This window comes from Pseudopipra pipra, chromosome 5, assembly GCF_036250125.1.
Source record: "Pseudopipra pipra isolate bDixPip1 chromosome 5, bDixPip1.hap1, whole genome shotgun sequence".
Classification (NCBI taxonomy): Eukaryota; Metazoa; Chordata; class Aves; order Passeriformes; family Pipridae; genus Pseudopipra; species Pseudopipra pipra.
Window position 1 is genome coordinate 71,403,057 of NC_087553.1, and position 7,895 is coordinate 71,410,951.

The 7,895-nt window shown below is 53.9% G+C and overlaps 1 protein-coding gene across 2 annotated transcripts in view; it reads right to left on the reverse strand.

Annotated features, from left to right (window-relative positions):
* GATA3 (GATA binding protein 3) overlaps positions 1–7,261 on the reverse strand; it is a 28,717-nt gene extending 21,456 nt beyond the window's left edge. Inside the window, exon 1 of one of the 2 annotated variants that reach the window (XM_064656537.1) lies at positions 7,040–7,261. The gene's annotated coding sequence lies outside the window, so the exon portion shown is untranslated. The remainder of the gene's footprint in view (positions 1–7,039) is intronic. The other variant, XM_064656535.1, reaches the window with a different exon arrangement.
* Between the last annotated feature and the right edge of the window lie 634 nt (positions 7,262–7,895).

Here is a 7,895-nt window from a genome sequence, read left to right on the forward strand (position 1 = left end):
TGGTGGGGAATGAAAGGAAAAATGACGGGGAAACGGAAACAAAAAACAAAAAATAATATTATTTTTTAAAAAAAGTACTAGAACAAGTCACTCACTGGGTGCCTCTTTCTCTCCGCACTGGCAGGAGCGCAGCCCGGCTGGGGAGGAAGTGCCGCTGAGGAATTTTTATACCGGGAGGGTCTCGATAAACCCGGGGCTCCGCAGCGGCTGTGCCGGTGTCCCGGCGGTGCCGCCGGGGTGGTCCCGGCTCAGTGGGGCCGGGCTGGGCTCAGCCTGCCCGGGGAGCCGGCTCCGCTCGACGGCCGGGGGAGCTGAGCCTCCCGACGGCGGGATGGATGGATGGATGGATGGATGGATGGATGGATGGATGGATGGATGGATGGATGGATGGATGGATGGATGGATGAATGGATGCCCCGGGTCCTCGAGGGCGCCCATTTTTAAGCCTGGTTTTAAACCCCCGGCGCAGCCCATCGGCGCTGGGCGTGGGGACAGGGTAGCAGCGCTGCGGTTTCACGCGTGAAGGATGCGCCGTGGGGATGCACATACATGTATTTATTTTATTTTTTAAAAAGTCACCTTCCGGGGCAGGTATAAACACCGAGAATCAGCCATACGTTGGGGTCGGCGTAGCCTAGACAGGGGGGGAACCCGGGAAACGTGCCGGGTTGGGAGCGCCGAGGAGGGTGGACGAGCCGAGACGGGGGTGGCAGCCCCCCCTCCCAGAACTGTCCGGGGGATGGGGATCGACGCTCCCCAGCCCTGCCCAGCCTCGCCGACGCCGCCAGGACCGAGTCCCACCGCCTGGAGGGAGCGGGCACCGCTCCCGGCATCCCATCGGGGGCACGGGAGGGAAGGGGGAGACAGGAGCGGGATGGCCCTCCCCGAGTCGGGGGCTTTAACTCACTCCGGGAAAACTCGTGTTTTCTCTCTCCCCCCACTCAGAGAAGCCGCTTTGCCCGTAGCTTTTTTATTTTGCGGGGTGACCCCTCCTTTACACACCCCAGGAGCTGGGGTGCACTGTGAGGGGGGGAGACGGAAGGGAAAACAGCGTGATCTCTCCTGATGCACTTCCCGGCTTGACCCGCCGGGTCCCTCCGCACCAGGCGGCCCCACGGCCTCTACCCCCGCAATGTGGGGGTGTTTTGGGGTGTTTAAGGTGCCCCAGAACCGGGGTGGGCCCTCCTTTGGGGAGTTATTTCTCTGAGAGGAGGAGGACGGTAAAGAGGAGAGCAACGTCCAAGAGCACAAACTTTCCGCTTCCCGCCCTCCCCAGCTTTAAGCGTTTTATGGATGTGAAGGCGAAGTGTCTCCCCGGGATTTGCCCCTTTATTCCGCCTCCCCAAATTTCCCCGCACCCCAAGCACATCCTGCGGGCGAGAGTGGTCTCCAGAGCTCGGGAAACGTCACCTTCTCTCTTTTAACATTTGGGGGGCGTCTAGTGCTGAGCTGGGATCTTTGGGCAGGTGAGCTGAGATTCCCACCCCCCCTCCCTCCGGCAGTCACAGCCCTGAGACCTACAGCCGTGGGATCACAGGAGGGGAATTTCCATCCAGAGGTCACAAAATTGCTAAGCCATTTTAAAACGTGCCTTTAGCCTCTCCAGAGGCACTGGGGAAACCACTTTCCTTCAACTGTTTGGCGGACACGAAATGATTAATGCAAATTAAAATTAATAAAGCAGAAAAAAGAAATAAAATAAAAATTAAAATCAGTAAAATAAAATAATAAATCAGCAACTACACCAAGTCCCATCAGTGGCGGGAGGAAAAGAAGTGGCCTCGTCCTGCCCCTATGAGGGACAACAAGGGTGTCACAGTGGGATCCTCTCCCCCGCCTGCCCCTCGCAGCCACAGCCCCAGTCACGGGAGGAGGACCCCGCTTTCAAATCTAGTTTTCTCAGGCTGTCCCTTTATTTTAAACCCATCTTGGATAGACTCGATCTTCCCATCCCCTTCCCAGCCGGGGGGAAGTCGGGGTGGGGAGGGCAAAAACTGCCCCCACCAAAAGACCAAAAGAAAAAAAAAAAAAAGGAAAAGGAATAATAATTAAAAAAAAAAAAAAAAAGAGTAAACCCATCATTTTCCTCCTCTCCTCGGATTATCCTGTGATCCCCGGGGGTTTTGCGAGGAGCGCTGGCCTTGACCGTCCTTTTCCCAGGCTGTGGTTGCGGATCCATCACCTCGCCCCCCCGCGGCAGCCCCCAGCAGGGTTTCCAGTGACAGCTCGGCGTTAATAGGAGCCCATTGTTGGAGCAATTAGCCCCAAGCTCGCCACCAGCCGCCAGATAAGGGTCGGGGGCTCGGGGGTTAATTCTGCCGGGAGGGGGGAAGGGGACCTCGAGGAGAGGGGCTCCAGCATCCCTCCGAGCTTGGGAAGGGATGGAGGGAGGGGGAATGGGGTTAACTCTGGCTCTAAAGGGTCACGAGGAAACGCTTTTAACACAAGTCACTTACAGTCCCAAAAAGGAGGGAATTAAATAATAATAAAATCAACAACAAAAAAATCCCGAACTCGGTGGAATGGGGCGGTCACACAACCTACCGCTCCCCCAAAAATGATCAGTCAAAGGGCACTAAAGCTGCCGGGGCCCCCCGCTTTTATTTTTTTTCCTTCAAGTCTTCCTGTTAAAATAGATACAGGGAAGGCTGTTGTGGAGCCGGGACCTGGGGCCACCCCACTCTTCCGTCCTCGTTGGTGCCCACCGCAGCGACTGGCACCTCGGGGCGGGGACAGGCAGACCCCCTCCTCCCCCTTCTCCCCCCCTTCTCCTTTAGCCCCCCTTTAAACGACAATTGACTGAAAAGGGATTAAGTTACGTTTGTCGGGCTGCCTTTTTTTTTTTTTTTTCTTCCAGGGTACCAGAATAGTACAGGTAAAGCTGTACAAACAGCCGGGAGCGAGGAATTGGGGGGTTACGGAGAGGACACGGCCCAGGGCAGAGCTCCGAAGATTATTATTAATTTTTTTTGCCTGTATACAGCAACTTGCCGAGAGAGAGGGACCCGGGGCTGTGAGCGGCGTTGCCACCTTCCCGGCTGGGGCAACCCCTCCCGGGGCACAAATCCTGTCAGCCCCCGGGACGGGACGGTGCTGGGCCCTGGTAAGGCTGCTGAGATAACCTCGGGTTAAACAAAGGCGGAGAGAAGAGGGAATAATTTTTTTTCCCTCTTTTTTCCCCCCCCCCTTCGTGAATCAGGCAGGAATCCGTTTCCCCAAGGCCACCCCCCCCCGGCCTTTATCAGTAAAACGATGATCACCATCTCTCCAGGTAGGAGCCGGCAAATTAATAATAATAATAATAATAATAATAATAGTGGTCGAAGTGAGAGACTGCATTTCTGCATCTTCCCTTTCTCATCTCACATGAGCCTTCCCCTTCGCTTCAAAACCAGCCACATGAGTGTTTCATTCTTCTTTTTTCCCCTCTCTCACTCTTCTTTTTTTTTTTTTTAACATATGCGTATATATTTCCGTTCTATTCTTATAATTCATTTATCTCCCCTTCACGAAGATCTAGAGGAAACGTAAACACACGCACATAAAGAAGTGCCGAGCCATGCAAATTCAGAGAGAGAACAAATCATCGGCTGATTACACCGGGTCCAATTTTTTATCCTTTCGTGCACCACCACCCACCCCAGACGCACACAATTTTTTTTTTTGTTTCAGTGCAAATGATGCTATTTGATGGAGGAGGAGGAAGAGAGGGGGAAATCCCTGCTCTGCCGTAGAAAAGAAATTCGAAGAATTAAAACTGGGAGGAGAGAAACTGGGACTTTTCTTTCCCCTCCTCCCCCCCCCGCTTCTTTGAAGCTGAGAGGAGGGCGACTGCCCCGGGACACTGCAGGAGTTAAAAAAAAAAAAAAAAAAAAAAGTCTGAGAAAGATCAAAAACCGGCTCCGCAAGTCCCAGGGGCGACCTCTCCCCCCGGCACATTCCCCAAACTGCGCGGCTGAGGCGCGGAGAGGAGCCGGGCAAAGGGGAGAAGGGGAGGGGGGGAGTCATGTCAACCCTTCTGCCGGTGCCCCGTCCTGCTCCGGGATGGCAGGCAGAATCCAGCTCCCTTCCCTCCTTCCTTCTCTCCCTCCCTGCTTCCTTCCTTCCTTCCCTCCGCAGTACAGCCACGGTTTCACGCTCAGCCCGGTAAGTCTCTTTTCTCCCTCCCCCATGCACCTTTTCCTTTCTCAGACAGCAGAAGTGTACTTGGACAAGGGGTTCTTCTTCTCCTTTTTATTCCCCCACTCCTTTTTTTCCCGTTTTCTCCTTTTTACCCTTCTCTCCAGGCTGGGCGAGAGGTTCCCGACCCTGGAGCGGGTCCCCGCCGGGCACGGCGCTGGGCAGGGGCGAGCGGGCGGCGCTCCGGGGAGGATTCGACCCCACAGAATTGAAAAATAAGAGCAGAAAAAGCCAGAAAACCGCCTGAACAGCCACTCCAAATTACGGCGAGGTTAAAGACATGTGCGTTAAGAGGGGGAAATTAGAAAAAAAAAAAAAAAAAAAAAAAAAAAAAAAAAAAAAAAAAAAAAGGAGGGAGGGGGAATCAGTTTATTTCGTGTTTCTCGGTTTTGCTTTATCTCCCAGGAACGTTTTGAGCGATAGATTTTAAGGCGTACTGAAGCATCTTGCAGGCTTTAAAGCCGACAAGCGCCGTTTTCCTCGAACCCCACGGAGAAGGGGAAGCTGTCGTGTTTAAGGATTTTTTTTCTTTTCTTTTCCTTTTTTTTTTTTTTTTCTGAAAGCAGAAATTACCCGGGGACTTGAAGAAAGCACAAATCGCCAGGCTGCTGGCGTGAGAGGAGGCGGCAGAATTAACACCAGCTCCTCGGTGAGACGCAGGGGCATATCCCGACCTCCCGGGATTAAAGCCGGAGCGATTTGCTCCGGGAAGCGTCTGGTTGCTGCTCGTTTGAAGCCGTCCCTGCACGCCCCAAAACAAACCCCCCTTGTCCACAGACCCCACCGGGGGTAACCCCGCAAGACGCGGCCGCCCCGCATAGTGACAAGACACTCCGTAAACACGGGGCTCACATCTACCGTCAGAAACTACAAAATTCAAATAGTACCGAGGATGTCGGAATCTACACGGTTTCTTTTCGCTCTAAAGAGCGGACTACCGCACCCCAAATTCTCCTGAGGAACCCATACAAGCTCCCCGAGGTGCTATCCCCCGCCCACCGTCCAAGCACAAGGCGATGCCCTGCTCATCCCGGGGGGCGAGCGGAGCCCCCAGACGAGACTTCCCCCTCCCTCGCATCTCACTCCCTACCTGCCCCTGCGGGGAAACACCTCCTCGTCTTGTTTCCCCACCTGAAATTAAAACACCTCCTTCGACTCCGTAAAAAAAAAAAAAAAAAAAAAAAAAAAAAAAAAAAAAAAAAAAAAAAAAAATCACATCCCCGGGGAGAAGGAAGCGCTTTGTCCCAGCCGGGAGCAAAACGCCGCGGGTGGAGTAGACCTTCCCTCTCCCCTCCTTCCTTTCCGAGAGCCTGTTTCGCCTTTCCCGTGGCCCTCAGGTTGCCGGGACCCTGGCTGTCCCCCCTGTCTGTCCGGGGTACATCCCAGTACTCCCAGGGAAGGGGGATCGGTGTCCGCCCAGTCGGAGCAGCAGCCCCTGCCCGCGGCACCGCCGGGTCTCGGCTCCCCCGCTCAGCACCTGCGGCCCATAAATAATGGAGAAAACAAGCGGGGCCCGTGGTTATTAATTATCCGGTTGCATTAAAATCTGTCACCCGGAGCCCGCTGCCTGTGTACGGACACGCGAAGGTAAGAGAGCTTGGATGGATGGATGGATGGATGGATGAATGGATAGATAGACAGATAGATAGATAGATAGATAGATAGATAGATAGATAGATAGATAGATAGATAGATAGACAGACAATGTTCTCCCTTTTCTCTTCTGAAGATGTTCAATGACAGCTAACGCGGATTTCTGTACAGCCCGAGCCATTTCCAGGTTCTCTCCTGAAACACCCTCCGGCCGGTGTGGGGGGTGGAAAATTTTCCCACAAGAGGGCAAGGAGGAGGGAGACTTAAATCCAGGGATACCAGGAAAGAGGGGAAGCTCTCCTCTTGCCCCGCGGCCCCGAGTCTTGCCGGAGCCCAGAGCGGCCCGGCCCGGGGATCCCCCCGGCGGGACTGGGAACCGCGGGAAGGTGCGGGGTCCGGCCGCGGAGCGGAGTCATCTCCCTCCCCATCTCAGCCTGCCTTAATTACACGTCTCTGAGGTAGCTCTGGTTTGGGTTTACAAGGTATAAAAAGGAGAAATATCTACGAAAAGCGGTGGAAGATCGTCCTAAATGGATTCTGCTAGAATCATAGTATTCCTGTTACGTGTTATATATTAGATATTTTTAACATGGATGTATAGAGTACTACATATATAGTATATATTAGGAACTATAGAGCACAGATCGATCTCACTGAATCAAATCAAATCGGTATTTTTTGTGGGAATAGTACAGAACCGCAGCCATCGGCAGATGCCTGCCGGCATGAATATCGCTGTACACAGTCATACGACTAGGTCAGTATATACAAAGTATATATATTTATATATATATGTGCACATAGGTACTAAGACGGAACGGAAAGGCCCCGATTCCGCATATCCCGTAGGTATCTACCTACCTCTTCCATTCCTGAGATTAATATTTCACATCCCAGCTATGACAGCGCCGTGTCTCATCTCCCACCCCCTGCCATCCCAGCCTCACTCCTTTGCCCCTTAACACCCAGGGGTAAAACAGCTTCTTCTCACCCGCTTCCAAAATTTCGGCTCCCTCCCGGATCGGGGTGGTGGGGGCTTTCCCCAAGGTCACCGGGAAAAATAAATTTCCCCCCATGCACCCCAAGCAATGACGGAGGGTCGGGTTGCGTTTCAAGCCCTTTGAGCCGAGTTCCCCATCCTAATGCCCTCCACGTGGAGAAGGAGTAAAAATGGGAAGAATTAAAAAAAAAAAAAAGAAAAAAAAAAAAGAAGAAAGTAGGAGGAGGGTGAGGGGACACACGAACAGGCAAATCGGTGTTCACTGACCTGGGCAGACGCTTTTGATTTTGGCCGGTTCCTCTGGAGCGCTCAGGGCAGGAGTGCGGGAGGAGCGGAGCCGCTGCTGGCATGTCGCAAGCTCCCACCGAGGGGGAAAACCTGGGGGAGCCGCATCCTCCGAACGCCCACCCTTGCCCTCCTCCTCCTCCTCCTCCGGGCTGGGCTGAAGATCAGAGCTCTTCCGGGTTGGGAAAGGGCAGAGAAGGAGTGAGAGGAATATGATGGGCCATTTCTTTACACACCCATCGATGGGGCGGGGAGGTGGAGGCGGGGGGGGCAGGGGCAGGGCCAGGGCCGGGGGGACGCGCCAGGTACTGGGGCTCGCAGCGGTGTGAGCGTGATGTAACCCGTCCCGGGAGCAACTGTCAGCGCCGTGAGCCTGGAACACCGGGAAGAGGGAGAGGGGGAAATATAATTAAGCGTATGATCACACAAATAACACCGAGGCTCGCTCCGCTGCATCGAAAGCTTTCAAGGAAAAGCGGTGACATTAACGGCGAGGGGCTCGTTCTTCTCCTCTGCCCCCCCTTCTCCTCGGGAGTGGGGGAGGGGGGACGGACACACCTTTAACGACCCAATTTTCCTTTATTTACTTGTTTTTAACCATCGCTAATTTATTTTTATTTTGTATGTGTGTCTGTGTAAGGCTCCAGGATCTAGACAGGAAAAAAAAATAATAATAATTCACACGCATGTCTTGGCCCTCCGAGAGTGGAGGGTGAGACGACAGTCCCCCTGTGTCCCCTGTTCCCCAGTCTTCCTCGGGACGAGGAAGGCTCCCAGCCACGGGCAGGAGCGCGGCGGGGAGACACCGACCTTAGGAATCCGTCCCAGCCCTGGGGGT